This window comes from Mauremys mutica, chromosome 1, assembly GCF_020497125.1.
Source record: "Mauremys mutica isolate MM-2020 ecotype Southern chromosome 1, ASM2049712v1, whole genome shotgun sequence".
Taxonomy (NCBI): domain Eukaryota; kingdom Metazoa; phylum Chordata; order Testudines; family Geoemydidae; genus Mauremys; species Mauremys mutica.
Genome location: NC_059072.1, coordinates 144107362 through 144127796, shown reverse-complemented (window position 1 = coordinate 144127796; position 20435 = coordinate 144107362). Strand labels below are relative to the sequence as shown.

General features: G+C 45.8%; 1 long non-coding RNA gene across 8 annotated transcripts; it reads left to right on the top strand.

Moving 5' to 3' along the window:
* Positions 1-1829: 1829 nt before the first annotated feature.
* LOC123355886 lies at positions 1830-20183 on the top strand. Of its 8 annotated transcripts, XR_006575225.1 has the most exons (7): positions 11462-12618; positions 15169-15225; positions 15322-15411; positions 16442-16538; positions 17298-17422; positions 18031-18119; positions 19501-20172. It is a non-coding gene; the product is annotated as an uncharacterized LOC123355886 (long non-coding RNA). The 8 variants fall into 8 exon arrangements; XR_006575229.1 differs by lacking the exons at positions 11462-12618; positions 15169-15225 and adding an exon at positions 1830-1878 and having other exon boundaries at positions 19501-20171; XR_006575218.1 differs by adding an exon at positions 9892-10403 and having other exon boundaries at positions 12449-15411; positions 19501-20183.
* The last annotated feature ends 252 nt before the right edge of the window (positions 20184-20435 follow it).

Below are 20435 nucleotides of genomic sequence, written 5' to 3'. Positions count from 1 at the left end.
CGGACGGAGCTCCCGCAGGCATGCCTGCGGATGCTCCTCCGGAGCCGCGGGACCACGGGACAGTCCGCAGGCACTTCTGCCCTCGCCGCGGGACCGGGGAAGGGCGGCGCGAGCGTCGCGGCGCGCCGCCCTGCTTGGGGCGGCAGAATTTCTAGAGCCGCCCCTGTACACAGGATCAGTCATGACACATGATTTCAGAGGCAGATTAGATGTTACAGTCTTCTGTAGCAAGCTGAGTTGAAAGAGAGAGCTTAGCATATGAAATCTACCAGGCTTTGTCAGAAAAGCAAAATGGTGCATAGCTTTCCTGCCTTGGTGTAACTCTGGATTGCTAGAAAAAGCCTCAGAATTAAACCTCCCACTTTACTATGAACCCATTTTATCTCTGAAAGCACTGGGAGTCATGCTGAAATTATACCTTGTGTCCCAGAATATGCTGCACCTCCATGCATCCTCCCAAAATGATGTCACATGTCCTTTAACACACAGCTTCTGAATGCTCAGTCCCTCCTCCCACCCAGTTGAAATGCATTCCTTCCTTCCTGAACCCAACCCCCAGTCCTGCTCCATGTCTCTCCACATTGCCCTTACTTCTGAAAGTCGTGCAACATATCCTTTTCTCCCTGACCTGACACGCTGTAGTCAAGTAAAAGGAAGCACAGTACAGAGATCAGCAAATGTATACTGTTATTTCTCCTCTGTAGTGAGTGGAGCTGTTATTACAGCCAACTGGAAAAGACACCCCAACCACCTCCTCGAGTCCCACCATACCATTATCTCTGGATTCAGAGTAGCAGCCGTGTTAGTCTGTATCCGCAAAAAGAACAGGAGTACTTGTGGCACCTTAGAGACTAACAAATTTATTTGAGCATAAGCTTTTGTGGGCTACAGCCCACTTCATTGGATGCATAGAATGGAACACATAGAAAGATATTTATGCATACAGAGAACATGAAAAGGTGGAAGTAGACATACCAACTGTAAAAGGCTAATCAATTGAGATAAGCTATCATCAGCAGGAGGAAAAAAAAAACCCACCCAAACCTTTGAAGCGATAATCAAGATGACCCATAGGTGTGAGGATATTTAACATGAGGAAATAGATTCAATTAGTGTAATGACCCAACCATTCCCAGTCTCTGTTTAGACCTAGATTTTGTATTTAATTTGCATATTAATTCCAGTTCAGCAGTCTCTCTTTGGAGTCTGTTTTTGAATTTTTTTTGTTGCAAAATTGCCACCTTCAAATTGCCACTGAGTGGTTGGAGAGGTTGAAGTGTCTGAAGCAGAAACAGCAGCCCTCCTAGCCCCCACCTCCCAACCCGGTACAGCTAAGAGTGGCTGAGAGGGGAACCATCCAGTCACTGGGGCTGGGTGCAATCTCCCTTGGCCAGTGGAGTATACACAGTGTTTGCTGTGAAATCCTTCCTCTCTGGTGCATGTTCAAAATCGTATTTCATGGTGACAGTTCTGCAGTCTGTGTCCACAGCTGAGTGTGTGTGAACGAGACCTGGGACTGCTGTATATTGTGGTGCTGTCTCTTTAAAACGGGTCATGCTGCCATGTCCTCCCCTTGCCAGGGAGCTCTCAGGCGAGGCAGAGGCACTCGGCGGCTGCAGGAGCCATCTTGCTATTGTCATGTGTCTGGTCTCGCTCTGGCTTCCTGCACTACCCGGGTTGCAGCGTGCTCACAAAGACGCGGTCTGGCGTTAGCAGTGACCCCAGGCTGCAGGAAGTAGCTGGTTTTGCCAGGACACAGCGTGCCAGTAAATGGTGCAAACTGCTACACACACACACACACACACACACTCACAGACAAGAAACTGTAATGCACAGACCAGCAGAAACCAAACAGAAGCCACAGAGAATAAAGACACAGTGAGTACACAGACGAGAAGGCAAAATTAAAGCAGTTAAACTAGACAATAGTATTTTTTAAAAAATCCTGAACCAGGAGGATCGCAAGCCAGCCCCACCTTTATCTTTCTTTTGTAAACTTGCTAAAAACTGAAGGAGATGGGAACAAACGTTCCAGATCTATATGAAAACCTCAGGAGCAGATAAAAAAGAACAGGGCATAAACGTAGCCATTTTACTGCACATAGTGGGAGAGGAAGCTCTGAAAGTTTATAACGTTCTTACATCAGCCAGCTGAAAATGCTTCTGTTTTGGATGGGATCTTAACAATGCTTAGGAACTATGGTAACCATAAGAAAAAATTTATGTTTGAACGGTACCAGTTCTGTAGTGTTCTCACCTACACTTAGGGGGAAGAGCAGATAGACAAGTATGTCATAGAGCTGAGGCAAAAAGCAAGAAATGAGAGTTTGAAAATACTGAAAATGATATTCTCAGATACAGGACTGTGTTCAGTGTCCCTGATAAAGGGCAAAAGGAAAGGTTGTTGAGGAAAGTGGAAACCTGATTTGGGCTTGCAGAAAGCCATAGGCATTTGCAGAGCCTCACAAGCCACAAAATAGAGATTCCGTCTGGGCCACCTACTGACAAGTTTGTAGAGGCTGTTACACAAAAGAATACACAGGGCATCATGGGGAGGGCCTAGCTGCTGGGGAGTCAGAGCAAAGCAGACACACCAACCACTCACACACAAACTCTGTACACACTGTGGTAGGACAAACCTAGCCTATGGAAAAACATGTCCCAAATGTGGAATATTAAATCACTATTCTGTTTGCAGAGTTTAATCTTAATATTGGAGTGGAAGCTAAATGTTTTCCAATTCACCGTTTGAGAAAGATAGCAGGTCCCATCCAGATAAAATAGTTGTGCTTATAGCATATGGTGATTCCAGAATATACTCTGAAGGAGAAGTCACCTTAACAGTGGCAACGGTTAAAGCTAAGGTCAGTCTTCAATTGAAGACTTCACCTTAGTGATGAAGACTTAATCCTTAAGGCATTTACAACACTACTGATAGGCAGAGAAGCTTGCATACAGATACACCTACTATGTATGTGGGTATGCTGCATACCAGAGCACCCAGCACTAAAGAAGAATTGATTGCACAATACCTGGAATTCTTCAGGGGACTAGGAGAGTTCTGTGGGAAGCATCACATATATATATATAGATCCATCAGTCCACCATTGGCATGCATGGCTGCAGAACTACACCTTCTGCAGTGACAGAGACTCAGAAATTCACTCAGACAGTTAGAAAAGGAAAGAGTCATAGCCAAAGTGAACTCACCCACTCCATGGGTTAGCAGTTTAATCATAACTGAGACAAAATATGGGAAGATTAGGATTTGTTTGGATCCCTGATGCCTTAATAAAACTGTATCGAGACAGCATTACTCCGTCCCCTCACCAGTAGATGTCTGTTGCTGACGAGCTGGTGAAAGCATATTCATTAGGCTAGATAAGAAAGATGGATATTAGTAGGTCACCTTAGATGAGTCATTTGAATTTTGCACTTTTAATACACTCTGGGACAGATACAAGTTTCTCTGTATTTTCCACTGCATGCATCCGATGAAGTGGGCTGTAGCCCACGAAAGCTTATGCTCAAATAAATTTCTTTGTCTCTAAGGGCTAGTCTACACTTACCAGCCGGGTCGACGCGGTGAGTTCGACTTCTCGGAGTTCGAACTATCGCGTCTAATCTGGCCGCGATAGTTCGAACTCCGGAAGCGCCGCGGTCGACTCCGGTACTCCACCACTGCAAATGGCGGTGGCGGAGTCGACCTTGGAGCCGCGGACTTCGATTCCCCGGCGTCTGGACGGGTGAGTAGTTCGAACTAGGGTACTTCGAATTCAGCTACGCTATTCACGTAGCTGAATTTGCGTACCCTGGTTCGACCCCGCTTCTTAGTGTGGACCAGCCCTAAGGTGCCACGAGTACTCCTGTTCTTTTTGTGGATACAGACTAACAGGGCTGCTACTCTGAAACAAATTTCTCTGTTTACCTTTTGGAATAAGAGATAAGGTGGTTCAGTAAAGATAATGCCATAATAAATAGACACAAGGAATGACTAAGAGAACATGCCATTGTGTTGTGTTGTTCCAGTGGTTTGAGTTGCACCATTTATCTGTCTGCACACCAGCTGTCTTAGGTGTTAGGTGTAACCGTATTGAATGGTGGAGCAATTGGAGCAAATTGGCTGTGCTGTCACTGTGGTGTGAGGAGAGTTACATCTGTACTTTGAGGGATCAAGTATTCCTCATTTCAGTATTGAGTTCTGTAGGGTTTGTCTGTAGGGGGTACTGGGGGGGGGGGGGTGTCTTGCCATAGGGATTGTCAGCCATCTGGTGGTTTACATGACTAGTCTCCAGTCCTTAGTGAGGAGTCAGTGAAGACAATGGCTCAGAAGGAATCCTCAGGGCAAGGGTGAAGAGATGGTAACATTTAGCAAATCTAGGGTGGTCAGTATTTGTGTGTAGGTAGCTGCTGTTTGCTATGCCTGATCTAAACTTGAGTTTTGCCTTAGCAAAGGGTATGTGCTAGACTTTGCCCTACAGTGCTTATGTGCTCTATTCCCAGAGCGTCTGTAGTATCTGTAAGGGCAGTGTGTTATTGGCATGTTGGAGTATCACTCAAAAGAGGGCAGAGTAACTGTTGCATTGCAGAAATGGTTTGTACCTTCACTTTTTATTTCCTTGTTTTCAGAGGTTTAAGGTTACCCACTGTCCACATTCTGGAAGGGCATTAAGCAGCACTGAGTAAACCTAACTCTCTATTAATGAAGGTTTGGGTCAGTTAATTTCCTTGGTATTTTAAAGAAAAAAATTCTTACTACACCATAGAGTTGCCCTTGCTGAACCCCTGAGGGGAGGTGCAGTTACCCTGAATTGTGAAACCTGCTGCTAGAGGGAGCTGTGGAGACTGTTCTGTTGTTTGAATCCATAAAGAAAAATACACCAAAATTTGAAAAAAAAACCTCTCCCCATTGTGCCAGACTTGGAAAGAAGGGACTCAGTAGGGGAGGAAGAAGATGACAGGTTCCAAATAAAACCGAGGAAGCCATGTTTCCATGGTTTAGGGATATCACACCAGCAGGAGCACTATTTCTCTGCACTGCAAGAAGTGTGGTAAGAGGGAAAACATTACCTGGGCTTGCCAGAGTGCCCCATAGAACAGCAAAGGATATGCTGAGAGGAAGCCATCAGTGATGGCAGGTAGGAGCCATGGAACTAGTTATGTGACTAGAAGTTGTCGGGCTCGGAGGCAGATTGTCTCCAGAGGAAAGGATATGTGAGTTGTACCATTTCACAGAACTGTATATGGTGGAGAATGAACAGATGTCATCACCCTTATTATGTTAATGTAAAGATAAATGACATGAAATATTGATAATGGAGAGAGATACAGGAGTGGCAATGACCATGATCTCTGAGGGAGCTTACAAAAAAAAAAGTTATCTCAGGTAAGATTAAAAGAAACTATTGTGCTTTTACAGAATTGCAATAAGGGCAGAGAGGGGTATTAAGCTGTCTCCCTGTCACAGTAACTTATGAAGGTGTCTGTTCACCGTTAGAATTAGTTGTAATGGAAGGAAATGGCCCCCCAATAATGGGCAGAGATTGGTTATGCAAGATTAAATTGGATTGTGGTACATCATCTGCCAGACAGAGTGGGGGCACTGAAAGACCATTATAAAGCTGTCATTAGTACAGATATGGATTTGGTTAAAGACATACACCAGCAAAGCCAAGGCCATTCCTAAATTTCTGAAGGCTATACTTGTGACATATGCTCTGTGAGAGCCTATGGAAAAGCAACTGGATGACTTTCAAAAGCAGAGTATAATTTCTCTATGGAGTCCTGTGAAAGAACTGCACCAATTGTGTGTATCCCAAAAGGTGATGGTAGTGTACGAATTTCTAGGGATTATAAAGTCACTATAAACTCCTGGCTGGAGATGGACAAGTATCTACTTCCTAAACCACAAGATTTATTTGCAAAACTGACAGAGGAAATGAAGTTGAGTAAACTAGACTTGTCCCAAGCATACCAGCAGATGGCAATGTAGCCAGATGCAAAAAAATTTCTGTCCACAAAAGGGGTATTTATGTATGAAAGATTACCCTATTCTGGTTCAGTGAATAACAGATCAGGCACTGCAGGAGGTAAATAGTGGTGTTTTGTTATTTAGATGATTTATTAATAACCAGGAGGACTTCAGAGGAACATTTAAAATATGTAGAGGGGACACTAAAGAGATTACAAAAATATGTTTTAAAGTTAACAGAGATGAGTGGGGTTTTTTGTTTTTTTTTCAAAATCAGGTTACTTGTTTGAGGCGTTGTGTAGATGCAGAAAAGGTTTACCTATTAAAGGAGAATATAAAATCGGTTGAGAAAACTCCAGTGCTATAGACGGTCTCAGAGCTTAGATTGTTTCTGACTGTGTTAAATTATTATGGAAGATTCATTACAAATTTACCAACATTAATTGCAGAAACTATAAAGTGGGTCTGGACGGAAAAGAAACGTAAAACTTTTGAGATAGTGAAAAGGAAACTAGTTCCAGCCTATTGGTACATTGTAATCCTGAGCTTTCCATAACTAGGCCCCTGAGAAAATCACGACTATGCAGAAATTGTGGAATTAGCCTAGTACTGCAGTTTTTCCTACAGCAGGGAAGTAAAAGTGAGCACCTGTAAGTTCTGGTCTCATGTTCGGGGAAATCTGTAGCCTCACATGAACTTCTGCTTCGATGTAACACTGCCCATGGATGCCTGCTTCTGTCATTCCATTGTAGGGGAAATCGCAGCAGTTTGGGGTGATTAAGTGTCTGTTTTTATTCAAAGGAATGCAGTAGTGACCTTTCACTGATGGCATTCTATGTATATCCTGTGAAATTTGCTACTTTACTTGTGACAGTGCTGTTATTTAAAAAAAACAAAAAACCCAAGATTTTTTCAGGACCCTACCCATAACCTAACCTGTGATGCCTCTCCTGTAGGAATTGGGCCTGTCATTTCACACATTTGTAAAGATGGGAGTGAAAAATCCATAGCATTTGCTTGCAGAACATTATCAAAGGCTGAGAGATAAGACTCACAAATTAAAAAAGAAGTGTTAGCATCATTTGGGAAGTTATGAAATTCCATGAATACCTGTTTGGGAAACAATTGACCTTAATCACTGATATAGAATCATAGGGTTAGATGGGACCACAAGGGTCATCTAGTCTAACCCCCTACTAGGATGCAGGATTTGTTGTTTCTAAACCATCCAAAACAGATGCTGTCCAGCCTCCTTTTGAAAACCTCCAGTGGAGAAGGTTCCACAACCTCCCGAGGCAGCCTGTTCCATTGTCGTATTGTTATTACCATTAGGAAGTATAATCCACTGGTAAAAATACTGGGCTCAAAGGCATTCCACCACTAGTGGCAGCATGGCTGAAGAAATGAGATTTGATCTTAGCTGCCTACCCATATGACATTTTTTATAGACCATCAGAAAAACATGCTACTGCAGAAGCACTCTCCTATTTGCTCCTTTACACAGGAAAAGAGTGAGGAAAACTCTGCATACAGAGTCTCTTTCCTAGATGACCTTCCTATTACAGCTAATGAAATTGCTCTGGAAATAAGAAAAGATCCCATTTTGGTTAAGGTGATGCCCTATGCACTGTCAGGGTGGCCAAATCATATAACAGAACAACTTAGCCCTTACTATTTATGGAAACTGGAGTTATCCCTGTAGGATGGTTGTTTAGCATGGGAACTAGGGGTGCTAGGTGTCCAGTTTTCGACCGGAATGCCCAGTCGAAAAGTGACCCTGGTGGCTCTGCTCAGCACCGCTTACCAGGCCTTTAAAATTCCAGTTGGCTGCTCACAGCAGGGCAGGCAGGGTGCCTGCCTGGATCCGTGCAGCTCCTGGGAAGCTGCCAGCATGTCTGTCTGGCTCCAAGGCATAGGGGCAGCTACGGGGGCTCTGCACGCTGCCCCTGCCCCAAGCGCTGGCTCTGCAGCTCCAATTGGCCAGGAACCCCAGCTAATCAGAGCTGTGGGGGTGGTGCCTGGAGGCAGAGCACGGAGCTGCATTGCTGCACCTCTGCCTAGGAGCCAGAGGGAGATGTCGCCACTTCTGGGAACTGCCTGAGCTGAGTGCTGCCCAAAGCCCACATCCCAAACTCCCTCTCATACCCCAACTCCTTGCCCCATCCCTGAGCTCCCTTCTGTGCCCAAACTCCCTCCCTCCCGAACCCCTGCCCCAGCCCGGAGCGCCCTCCTGTGCCCCAAATTTCTCATTTCTGTAGAGCCTGCACAACCAGCCCAGAGCCGATAACCGCTCCCACACCCTGCCCCAGCCTGGAGCCCCCTCCCACACTCCAAACCCCTCTGCCCCAACCCCCAGCCTAGAGCAGCCTCCTGCCCCCCAAACCCATCATATCCAGCCCCATCCCAGAGCTTGCACCCCCAGCCGGATCTCTCAACCCCTCTTGCACCCCAACCCCCTGCCCTAGCCTGGTGAAAATGAGTTTGTGAGTGAAAGTGGGGGAGAGCAAGTGATGGAGGGAGGGGGGAATGGAGTGAGTGGGGGGTGGGACCTCAGAGAAGGATGGGGTAAGGGTGTTCTGTACAGGTCTGTCGCAACTTATCCGCATTTAACATGCGCGATTTCAGCTTTACGCTGTAGGGCTGGAATCTGGGGGGGCATGGCCTCAAGCAGAAGAGGCGTGGCCTCAAGATTGAAAGGTCAGCTGTGGCTGGGAGTCCCAGGGCCTTTAAATCACCCAGGGGGCTCCCAGCTGCAGAGGTGGCTGGTAGCCTCTGGGGCGAACTAAAGGGCCTAAGGCTCCAGCCACTATGGAGCTCCGGGCCCTTTAAATGCCAGTCCCAGCCTGGCTGCCAAAGCTGCGGGCAGGATTTAAAGGGCTCCTCCGGGCTCCCCACCGCGGCGGGAAGCCCAGTGGAGCCCTTTAAGTCCCGCCCGCAGCTCCAGCGGCCGGGCCGAGGTGGCATTTAAAGGGCTCTTCCAGGCTCCTCGCTGTCGCGGGGAGCCCGGAGGAGCCCTTTACATGCCGCCCTGGCCTGGAGCTGTGGGTGGGATTTAAAGGGCTTGGGGATGTAACTTTGAGTATATGCGGTTTTCGCTTTACGCATTAACCGCAGAACGGAACCCCTGCGTAAGATAAGACTTGCCTGTATTGTGTAATTAGAAAGCTGGCAAACCTAGTCCTTTGTAAGGCAGTAATGACGTTTCCATGAGAAGCAGGGAATGAGGAGGGAAAGATGTCTGAAGCCTGAGTCCAGCAGAACTAGCCTTATCTGGATTTTAGCTTTTAGTCCATATTGTGTTACAGCCTTTACTGGTTTCCTGACAGCCCCTCCCCCAGGTTTTTCTGTCTAGGGTAGAGAGTATTGGTATGAAATTACAAGGGAGGATGAAGTGGGAAGAAGGTGCGGTAAAGCAGGTATTGGGATCAGAGACACATCTGGTAGAGGTAAAAGGGGGGTGATAATGAAGAGGCATATAGATAAACTGTTACCAGATAAAGGCTTGGTACAATTACAAGATGTGGTTCCTGAAGTTGATTGAAACAGGGTGTGAATGAGCTCTTCACTGACATCTAGTGATGAGCTGGGAGAAGAGACTTCAGGAACCAACCTTGTTTGCATAGACATGCCTGTTGTCCCAAGATGTGCAGCATGATGGAGCAGCTGCCCAAATGACCACTTTTGGCTGGTGTTGGATTGCAGGTTACTTTGGTGTTGGGTGCAAGGGTGAGGAAAGGTTGTTGTCCTTGTTGTGTAAGTGGGGACAGCAGAACTGTGCTTGGCCTGCCCTGATTGAGAGGGGTCACCCTCAGCTAAACTGCACTCACTAAGCAGTGGGAGGATGCCAAAGGCTAGTGGAGAGGAGCAGTGAGGGTGGGTCAGTCAGTGACTGGCCTGTGTGAGGGGGGTATAGGTTCTACTCAAAGAGTCATAGACATTATTCTGACCCTTTTGTGCTCTCCTGTTTAATAACTAAGCTGAGTGTACTCATGTGGGAGTTTTTTGTTTTGTTACAGATCAGTAGAGCTGAAGTTGCTGATACCCAGATGTGTATCCTAAGTTTAGATTTGCTGTGCTGTGTATCTCCAGTGCAAGAGACTGACCAGTCTGCTTTGGTGCAATGCTGCTCTTCTAATGGCTGAAATCACTGAGAGCTATGTTAAGTGGTGGAACATCAAGGCATTGCAGAAGTTGCAGTAAAGTGGCACAGTGGTGGCATGAACAATGATGCAGGCAGAGGCCAGCAGCCTAGTGACTGACAATGAAGCAGCCAGTGACACGATGAACAAGTGGCGGCAGCAGGCAGCAATACAGCATGAACGGTACAGCAGCAGAGCCATTTCTCGGCCTCTCCTCCATACCCACTAAGGTGGGAGGCGAACTCACCAGAATGCACCTCTGAATTTTGCATCTTTGCTGACCAAGTACAACTGTGAGTGCAATGTAGTAGAGGGAGAGGGGAGTGGCATGTTAAAAGAACATTTGTTAGTCAGACTTCCTCACTACAAGGTGAGAACCTAAGGCAAAGAACACTGCCCAGTGTGCTGTGAGATGGGTGTTTGGCTCATGGTCACATGCTTGCGGCATTTCCCCAAATTAATGCTGGCTTCCTTTCCCCTTTTTATTGAAAGGTTTCTTTTCTATACTCAGACTCAGTGCTAGCCAGAGGGGAAGTAATGCCTCTTAGAGGTCCCCAAGGGCAGTGTAATTTTTCCCAGATTGCTGATGGGGACTCAAGCTGCTTCTGGGTTATATTGTTAAGAGGGATCCCTAAACATTGAACCGAACCCTACCTGACAGAAGAGTTACATTTGTAAAAACAGTTACTTCTACTCTAAAGAGCTAATAGAGAAAACCTACATTGTCAGCTGCTTCCTGGCCAACTAGCCACAGGTCGAGCTTTTTCACGTGACATCTTGTCTGTTGAGCCAGAGGACTATGCGATGAGTTGAGAAGACCAAACTAGCCAGGAAACATGCATGAATCTAAGGAACACCAAATATTACAAGAATCACAATAAAATCATGCAAGTTGACACTGCTAACTCCCTTGAGCCCCTTTGAAAACCCCAGTGGAAGAGTAAAACTATTATTTCAGGATAAGAGAGAGAGAGTACAGTGCAGTGACTTGCTAGCTAACATTCTGCATCTGAACTGAAACACAAAATGGCTACTTCCTCACAGCTGCCCCAACGTCAGAGAGAGTGTTTGTCTATACTGCTGAAAATCTGCTAAAAAAGCATTGTTCGGATCAATTTCTGACTTCAGATCAAATTCGGCGAGTAGTTTCAGCCAAGCAAAAAATCTGGAAATGTCAAAAGTTGTTGTTCCAACATGTTTGAACTGAACTGCTTAGAAGTTTTATTTTGAAAATGTAGTTTTGCATTGACATTTTGTTTAGAAAATGTCACCATTTCATTTTGATGTGTCATTTTGAGTTTATTTCAGAGAGAAAAAACAAAACTTCTGGTTCAGTTTGAAACTATTTTTTTTCCCCCAGATTTTTGGTTTGGTCACTGAACCAAAATATAAATCATTGGCTCAGCTCTATACTCCAGGGCTCTGTGAGTTAGAAATGGCTCATGCTGTTGGGGCTTTATTCAGGTTACGCTGCAGTGGCACTTAGTAGAGGAAGAAGCAATGATCATGTATCTCTCATGGGTATAACCACTCAGCCACTCCCATCCCTGTTAAATTCCCAGTCACCACCCAGCACTTGCTCCTATAAAATGCTTTTCTCAGATCCTTAAAGGTGCCTAAATACCCTTGTGGACCTTGGCCCTTGCAACTTCTTGACATTTAACCCTGACATCGCTATCCCACTGAATTTGTCCCTGTAGATATCCCCAAGTCATTGTGTGACTTTTATCCTGTAAATACCCAGCTAATCTACGGCTTCTGAAACTGTAAATACTCAACCACTCAAAGAAAATAATACCCTTTGTATATCTTGCTCCACCATGTCTTATCCTGCAATCAGGACATTTTTGCTCTGCCGGTCCCCAGCCATTCCCAGTTGCTTCCTTGCTAGGGTGCAAACACACATGTGGCCAGATTAAGGCCAGGACGCTAGGTTATCTCTGAGAACTGCCAGGGGATGTTTATTTTGCTCTGGTGAGGCCATGAGAGAGGACAGGTCAGGGTTGGGCTTAACCCCTCTGGCTTTGCACACAGCAGTATCCCTGTGTGCAGTTCCTACCTATGCTGAAATCTGCTTAGCTGGGGACAAATAAAGCTGGGGTTTAAGGTAGACCCCAAGACGACGACTCCTGAGGAGATCCAGTGCTTGGTAAATGTGACAAACATGGTCGATAGGGGAACTTGCAGGCTCCAGTCATGGAGCAGTGGTGGGGTTGGCATCAGAAGAATGGGCATGCCTGACTCCTGCCTGCTAAGCTATGGGCAAATGTTCCTCTCAGTCAGTTGTTCTAGTCCCCTCCCCCACCATAATGCCACTTGCTGTGCGTGTAATCTGCAGGTTACTGTATCTCCCCCATAGGGGGCATCAAGGCCAAGGCAGACCAGAACACCATGTTTAGCATTTCATGAAGTCACATCTGCTTGTATCTCTCCCACCCCGCCTTTGTGCTGAGCAGCCTGAAGGCATTCAAAAGGAGGTGACCCAGAGCTCCCTCATCTGCACAAAAGGTAAGGGCCTCTCTCCAAATTCTGTACTGCTGAGACTAGAACCAGCAGGGAGGGCAGCAAAGGGAGGGAATCTACAGTGTCTCCCTCAGTTCCCAGCTAACATGGTACACTCAGATACAGCCACGTAAAACAAACCCTTGGGTGTGAACTGGTAGCTAGGACTCTCGCAAAACACTGTGAATGCCTGTTACATTGCACTGCTCCTAATATTACATCCACACCAAGGACAGCCAAAACTCCATCAAAATCCACTCCAGCAAATCCTTCAAAAGGAGTTTGCAAGTGGACAGCAAGAACTGCCTGCTGCTTCCGCAGACAGCCCTGCCTGATGGTTCATGTATGTGAATGGCAATGGCTGTGTCTATGGCCTACACTGGAAACTTCAAAGCGCTGTCATGGGAACACTCCTGGGGCAGAGCTTTGAAGTGCGAGTGTGGTTGTGCGTGAGTGCTGGGAGAAAGATGTCCCAGCACTCCTGGTAATCCACCTCCACGTGCTCCCACTCCCCTGAGCCAGCAAGTTAGAGCACTATAAAATATAAGTGTAGCCAAGCCCTATGTGCAGCTCAAAGATCCCCAGCCCACTGCTCCTCACTGTGGGGCCACTCCACCCAGTAATGAACCATTCTTGTGTTTGCCTCTTTTGTTCTTTGGTACATTCATTCTTCCTGTGTTTCTTTTGTTTTTTGTTTCATTGTTTCTTACGCTTTTTGTTTCATTCTTTATTCACTGTCTCTCTAGCTCCTTCTTTCTCTTTCATGTATCCTGTTCCTGTGTTTCCTTCACTGTTTTGAAGAAACTTTTTCTTAAGCTTCTTCAGATCAATTCTGCACCCAGAAAAATAGATGTATTTTTTTAGCTTTAGAATCTCCAAGTGGCACATGAGGCAACCCATTTTTCCCACTGCTGTCTGTCCAGAGCAAGATGAGTCACTCCATTATAAGTTGTCTCCATGATGGATGCATCATTTTCAATCCTCCTGCTCAGAGAAGTGGATGTATTTCCAAGTGAAATTTATGCCAATTACATCCTATTGCGCTCTTTTTGGTTTTCCTCTTTCCCAGGCAGTGAGGTTTCTCGGGGACATTAACTGCAATGGATTGTGTCTCCATTGCAGATACAATCATCTTCCAGGAGGAGTCTCTGTGCTGTAGTATGAGTCAAAATTGAATCTGGATCTGAACTTAATGATGTGGAAAAGAGGATAGAAGCAGATCTGTCAGAAAGGTGTTTGAGAACTGCCACGGTGTTAAATGCAGGATGGGAGTGATTGGGGTTTTATTGTCAGGATTAGTTTCCCTTTGTTATAGACAATCCTGAGATACAAGATCCTCATGCCCCAAAAGACATCTGGGTTCAATCTCTCTCTGCAGACAGTGAACGCTTCCTACACAGCAGCCTTGCAGCAAAGTTTGATCTGCTCCTTTCAGACAGGTCACTTCCCACCGTTGCCTCAGCTCCCTGAATGACAAGAACCAGCCAACAGGGAAACAGGGGAGAGGAGGGTTTAAAACAGGATGACTGATTATAAATATTGTTACAAATCTGGAGCACCCAAGGACTTCCGTGTTGTCACTCTGCTGAACTGCATGGCCCCTCAGGGCTGCACTGTGACTGTGTGCATAGGACTTGGCTTCTCCTGCCTCAAAAACCTGGGCCTCAATGACTGGAGCAAAAGGGGATTCTCCACTATATGTTAGCAGTATAGAGCCTATGATACACAACTAAGCATTTCTGATTCATCCAACAATGCCCTGCAGTGCAAATGTATACTAAATAGCTGGGTACAATGTTAGTGCTGTTTTATAATGGGGATGATTCACCTTTACTCCCTGCACCCCTTTAGCCCTCCCTGGGCTCAGTCATTAAGTAGTCCCAGCCCTGGTATGGGACCATATCCCCAGGGCTTCCTCCCTGGAGACACAACCTTCCTAAGGCCAGCTCAGTCCCAGCATCCAGCCCAGAGCTCCTTCTTTGCTCCCCTGGTCCCTACTAGCAAATTGTCTTTGGCTCAGTCCTAGCAGCCAGCTAGGATCCTCTCACCGCCCCAGTCCCTGCCGCCACTTAGCTGTCTGTGCGCCTGCTGCTCTTCAGCCAGGTACACAGTCCCTTCTTCTCCAGCTCCAAACAGGAACTAACTGCTGAGTTGTTCTGCAGCTCCTTTTATATGGCCCTCCTGGCCCCTGACTGGCTGTTCCAGCAGCTCCTCTGATTGGTTGCTTCCGCACAACCACTCTAGGCTGCTTGGAGGATCTCTCCACAGCTCCTTGCTTGGGGTGGGTGTGGCAAACCCTGAGGCCTCCAAGCAGTTGCCCTTTGGGCCTAGTCCACCCCATCACAAGGCCCCAGGTAACAAAGTCCAGTAATTTTGGATCACGTCCCTGTACTATGGTCCTAATGAAACACTTAGAACATTAAGTTCCATGCAGGGTGAGGGAGCTACTGTGCCTCATGGCAACACCCTTTCTGTCTCTAGGTGTTTATAGAGCACCAGCACCATAGAAACCAGGCACTGTATTAATAAGCCTTCTCTCATGCCCTCTCCCTCCAGGGGACCCTTCGCTACCCTCTCTCTCCTCGATGTCATTAAGTTATCACAGTGCAACAGGTAAATCAGAAAGGTCTTCACAGGCTATTCGTGCTCTGGAGCAGAACGTTTCCTCTTCATTTGTGGTCCAGACTGATCCAGTCTCTCTCATTTCAGTTATGCCAGGACATGCAATAGCTCCAGGGTGGCCATTGTTGATGGCAGGATGCTCTCAGGCTTCATCTCTTCATATCATCCTGGTAGAAGGTAAAGGATGGGAGTGATGTGAATAAACCACCCCATGGGCAGAGTGGGCTACAGGCTGTTATACCCTGGGCTGGATAAAGAGAGAGGACCAGGCCAGCCAACCAGCATTCTGAGCCATGTGGGCATGCACTGGAGTCCACTTAGCTCAGGACACTTTGCCATCCCCTTCATTCCATACAACCAGTAACCCACTTAATGAAACAAACATTAAACTCAAGCTGTGTGTGGATTTCCTGTCAAACTGCTGCAGACTAGCTTAGCGCGCACACACACACACACACAACCTAGAGACAGATTTTATAGGTATCTAAGTATTAAAATACGTTTGAAAATTTGCCTCCACTGATTATTTTGCAGTTTCCACTTTGACCACTAGATGCCACTGTTGTTTCACAGGAATAGAAGTGGTGAATCATAATATCATCACATAGAATATCAGGGTTGGAAGGGACCTCAGGAGGTCATCTAGTCCCACCCCCTGCTCAAAGCAGGACCAATCCCCAACTAAATCATCCCAGCCACGGCTTTGTCAAGCCTGACCTTAAAAACCTCTAAGGAAAGAGATTCCACCACCTCCCTAGGTAACCCATTCCAGTGCCATTCACATGGGCATTTCTGCAGGATCTGGGACGCCTCTTATGTTTAATGCTTGTTAATAATGGATCCTCTTTCCCATTTCTTTGTTTAAAGCTTAAGGATGATTGTGTGATGATGCAGGTGGAAACCAAGAACAACTGTGTCCCCTTCTACATGGAGAACATAAATTCAAAGAGAGATTTTTTCCCCCTGTTGTTATATATGTCTACAAGCTTTAAACAGCTGCCTTTTGAAAATTTTTGTCTCAGGGCCAAAAATCTTAACAAGACAACTGTAAAGAAACTGATCAGGTGAACAGGGACTGTCTGGGGTGATGGTGCCATGCAAAATGAGAGCCCCATGTATTTGGAATCCACATCAGTAGGTCTTTGCTGAAGAGAAATTGATATTAAAAGAAAACATCTAATGCCGTCCTCTGTCCTCCCATTCCCAGGTCTCTCAGAAGAATATCAGTTTCTTAGCTGAGCAAGAACTTCCTGTGTCCAATATCAAACTGGCTTCAGTGCTGATCTACGGTTAATATGAAAGAGGTAGGAGGTCTGGCTGAGATCCACTAAACTGGGTGATGTTTTTTTGCACTTTGCTCCTGGTACCATACCACAATTGACAAAGGGTCACAACCAGCCTGTGTGTTGGATGTTAGCCCCATGTCCCTCCCAGATGCGGCCAGTGGACTCACTGGAACTCACCAGGCACTGTGTTATGTTGTAGCTCTGCCTTGGGAAAGGATCAATCCAAAATGGGGAAATTTCAAGAGCATTTCATCAAATATTTAGTGACTTTCTGAACATGTCAGATTCTGCCCATGAGTTTATAGATCAGCTGTGAAGACAGGTCATTCTGAAACAAGGGAGGCTGTGAGCCAGGGGAACTCTTGGTGCCAATTGGTGGAAGACACAGGGATGCATAAGTATTACAGGGATCCCGCTGGGCCTGGTATTTACATAGTACTTTGTCAGAGTCTGATGCAAGGTCTCTACTGAAACCTTCTGTCACACTGGCCATCATAATCATTGCAAAATGTATGTGTAGTTACTATGTAAGGAGCTATGCATATATAATGAAAATTATGTTTGAGTTCTGTGAGTTGGGTGCACCTACCAGCAGGGAATAAGCAAGTTTCTTTCAGACAGAAAATGTTTATCTATTGGTCTGTCTACATTTAAATTGGGTATTGTATACTTCAGAATGAACACCTATTTGCAGTCTGAGCAAAATGCTAATCAAGTGATTGCAAAGTTTCCATGAAGACAATGGAATTTTTATTTATTTATTTATTTATTTATTAGCTGCAGCTGTAGGGACAGAAACAAATTCTGCATCTTTCCACTGAGGAGGCAAGAGGTCCATGTACTTGTATCATGAATGGAAGATCACAGCCTAGGTTGGTTGTAATACACTGGAAGGATTTGGGGTGAGTTTTTGCTCTGGCTGACTTGACAAGTAAAGTGTAGGCTCTAGAATGCATGTTATGATTTTATTTTATATGTAACACTGTTTCCAAAATTTGATTTTTTTTATCACTTGAATCTCTGCTTTTTAAAAAAAAAAAAAACCAACTCTGTAAACAAATCTAAGTGCTGTGTGTAAAGCAGAGCTGTGTAGTATGGTATAAGTGATCAGCTGTGCTGTACTGCTCATTGGGAACGGCAGATTTGGAGAAGATGAGAGTGTCCAGTGGATCAGGGGCTTAGCATTGCAGGTGGATGCTTGGGAGGGCTTAGAGGTTGGAGTGTATCAGTACAGAGTGTGAGGCCTGGAAGGTAGTGTTTGTCTTGCCACAGGCTGGTGGTGTTGGGGAACCAACCCACAGCAGGTACAGACAAGGCTTCCTCATACTCAGGGTTGGGGGTAGCAAGGTCTCTCATGTGCATGGATACCCCTAGGAATCATCACACAGGCTTAAACTTCTGAAAGGTGTTTGTGAGTTGGGAATACTCTCTAATTGGGGCAGGGGACAGTTATGTGGAGGTTACAGCAGTGGTTTGAGAGAATGTGACATTTGGGTTTTTTCTTTTCCAGGCAAACACGTCTTGCTGAGTACAGCACAGCCTGTGGTCAGACATCTCACCCGGAAAGCAGCTGCAAGTCTGCAGCGATTAGAGTAACGTGTGAGTGATACTCTACATAGAGAGCGATAAGAATGGGGAGAGGGGAAGGTGTGGGGAGGAGAGAGTGGGTGGCATGCAGAGATGTAGTTAAATGAAAGGAAGAGCTGTTCCAAATCCAAAATGCTCTTGAAGCATTTTGTAACGTATTTGAAAATGAGCTCCTGTCACTGGAAAAATATACAAGATTTTGTAGATGTTGGGCTTGGAAATGAATCCTTTTTTACAGTGAAAATAAACCTATTCCTGAGCAGAAAATGGGCCCATCAGGTGGGATTTTCAAAAGCAACTAACTGACTTAGGAGCACATGTGGTATTGAAAGTCAGTGGGCAGTGTAGTCCTGAGGCACTTTTGAAAATCCCACACATCAGCTGAAGGTGACTCTAGGATCGGAACTCTTGCATATTCAGGATTTGAAACGTCTCACGGTGCTGATCCTGTAACAGCCACTTCAGGGAGCTTCATGGGAAAATGAAACATTCAGGGCATGAAATTGCCTAAAACACAGTGCAAATTTCTCCGCTGAATTCTACAGCTGCAGTTTCATGCAGCTGCTGTGATTTGTAGAGCAGGAAACAAAAAAGTGGGATTAAGTGTGGATTTTTCCCTCCTGGCACAACCAGAATTCCCATTAAAGCCACTTGGGGAGATTTTGATCTCTCTTGCTCCAGCATAAATCAAGAGTAACTCCCACAAAGTCCACAGAGTTACAACAGTGAAGGAGAGAGTATGGGTGGGGCCCAATGGGTGGGGATGTAGGATTGCTCTGCATGGGGCCCAAACAGGCTGATGTTTCATGTAATTAATAGAAACCCCGCCCCCCCCATTTCAGGACTGGCCTGTTTAGCTGTACAGAATGACATTATTTTCTGGGGAGAAAATTTGGGCTCTTTTTTTTGGTGCAGACTCTCCCTTTCCATTGCTGTGACAGAGTGCTGAGGCCTGACAGGTAGGACAGCAGCCTCATGGCTTTAGCCTCAATTAGTTCCCCCAGGGACAGCTGCTAGAGCAATTAGGTAATCAGAAGGAGAGGCTTGGGGGGTAAGAAACAAATTAGACCTCAGCTGGCTAACCTGAGAAGCCAGGAAGGAAGTGCTACAAGGAAAGGATGACTTGGCTAGCTGAGTCCAGACTGAAGGAGTTCCCAAGAGAGGGAAATCTCTTTTCCTCCTAGGACCCTGGTAAAGATGGATTGAAAGATGTAGGATTAAAAACTGTGATGTTGCCCTGTACTGGTGTTGGTGGAAGGGTTTGGAATAAAATACAGACTGAACACTAAAAGGAAGTGGTTCTGAGCAGTTTCTGGAGCAGCAGAGGATGGACAGAGCATCACCCTGTTACAATCACTCATGGTTTTTATTCTGTGTTTTTAATTCTTCACAGGACAAATATGGAATGCGAACTGAGGAAAGAAGCTGGACAGTTTATTTCCCTCTGACTATAGACTGTTAGTAAATGTTACACTTACAATCTGGCTGACTGCATGCTGTGACTGTGCAGTAGGTAACTTGGCTAGATTCAACCCTAGTGTGTATATCCCCTCCATAAACTCCCTCTAGATCTATAAGACCACACATGACCCTGGTTCCACACTCAGACTGAGAACTGTAGTTGGTCAAAGCATGTAACATTCCCCATAATAAACTTCTCAAATTCCACATGCCTGGGTCCTGGTTATCTTGTTCTCTCCACACACTTTAGTGGCAAGAACACTTGCTGTTAGTAAACTCAATGGCATTTCCCTTTTGTAGTGCAATAAAAACTTATGAACACCCCAGCTGACCAATTCCAAAATTTCAGGGAATGTTCTAGGCATCAGTGGGCAGAACCCTGCAGATTTTGAAGAAACATGGATAACTGGAAAAGCCTGATTTCTACTGGTGCATGTGTAATTTAAAGTCAGGCCTACAACATATGCATTTGCTGCAGGCAAAGAAATCTCTGGTGCCCCCTGCTGCTGCCTACACAAATCACAAGCTGCTGTTTAATATGCTGCTGTCTCTCCATTAGGTGGATTGCTAGGCCTATGTAACCAATGATGTGTGCAATTTCTAATTAGAGTGAGAGGCAATCCCAAAAAGACAGTAACAAAAGGGCAATGGAGTTATGCATGACTCTTGGGTGAGCCATCAGGAATATTGTGGGCAAGGCAAAGTATCTATTTCACATTTCTGCCAGTGGCCCTCAGTCCTTCGCTGCAGCCCCTGCTATTCCAGTCCTGGGCTCCCCACACAGCTCTGCCAATGCCCCATAGTCCTGCCCTGCAGTCCCCTGCTATTCCAATCCTAGTTGTCTCTTAAGAGCACAGTTTCACTAGG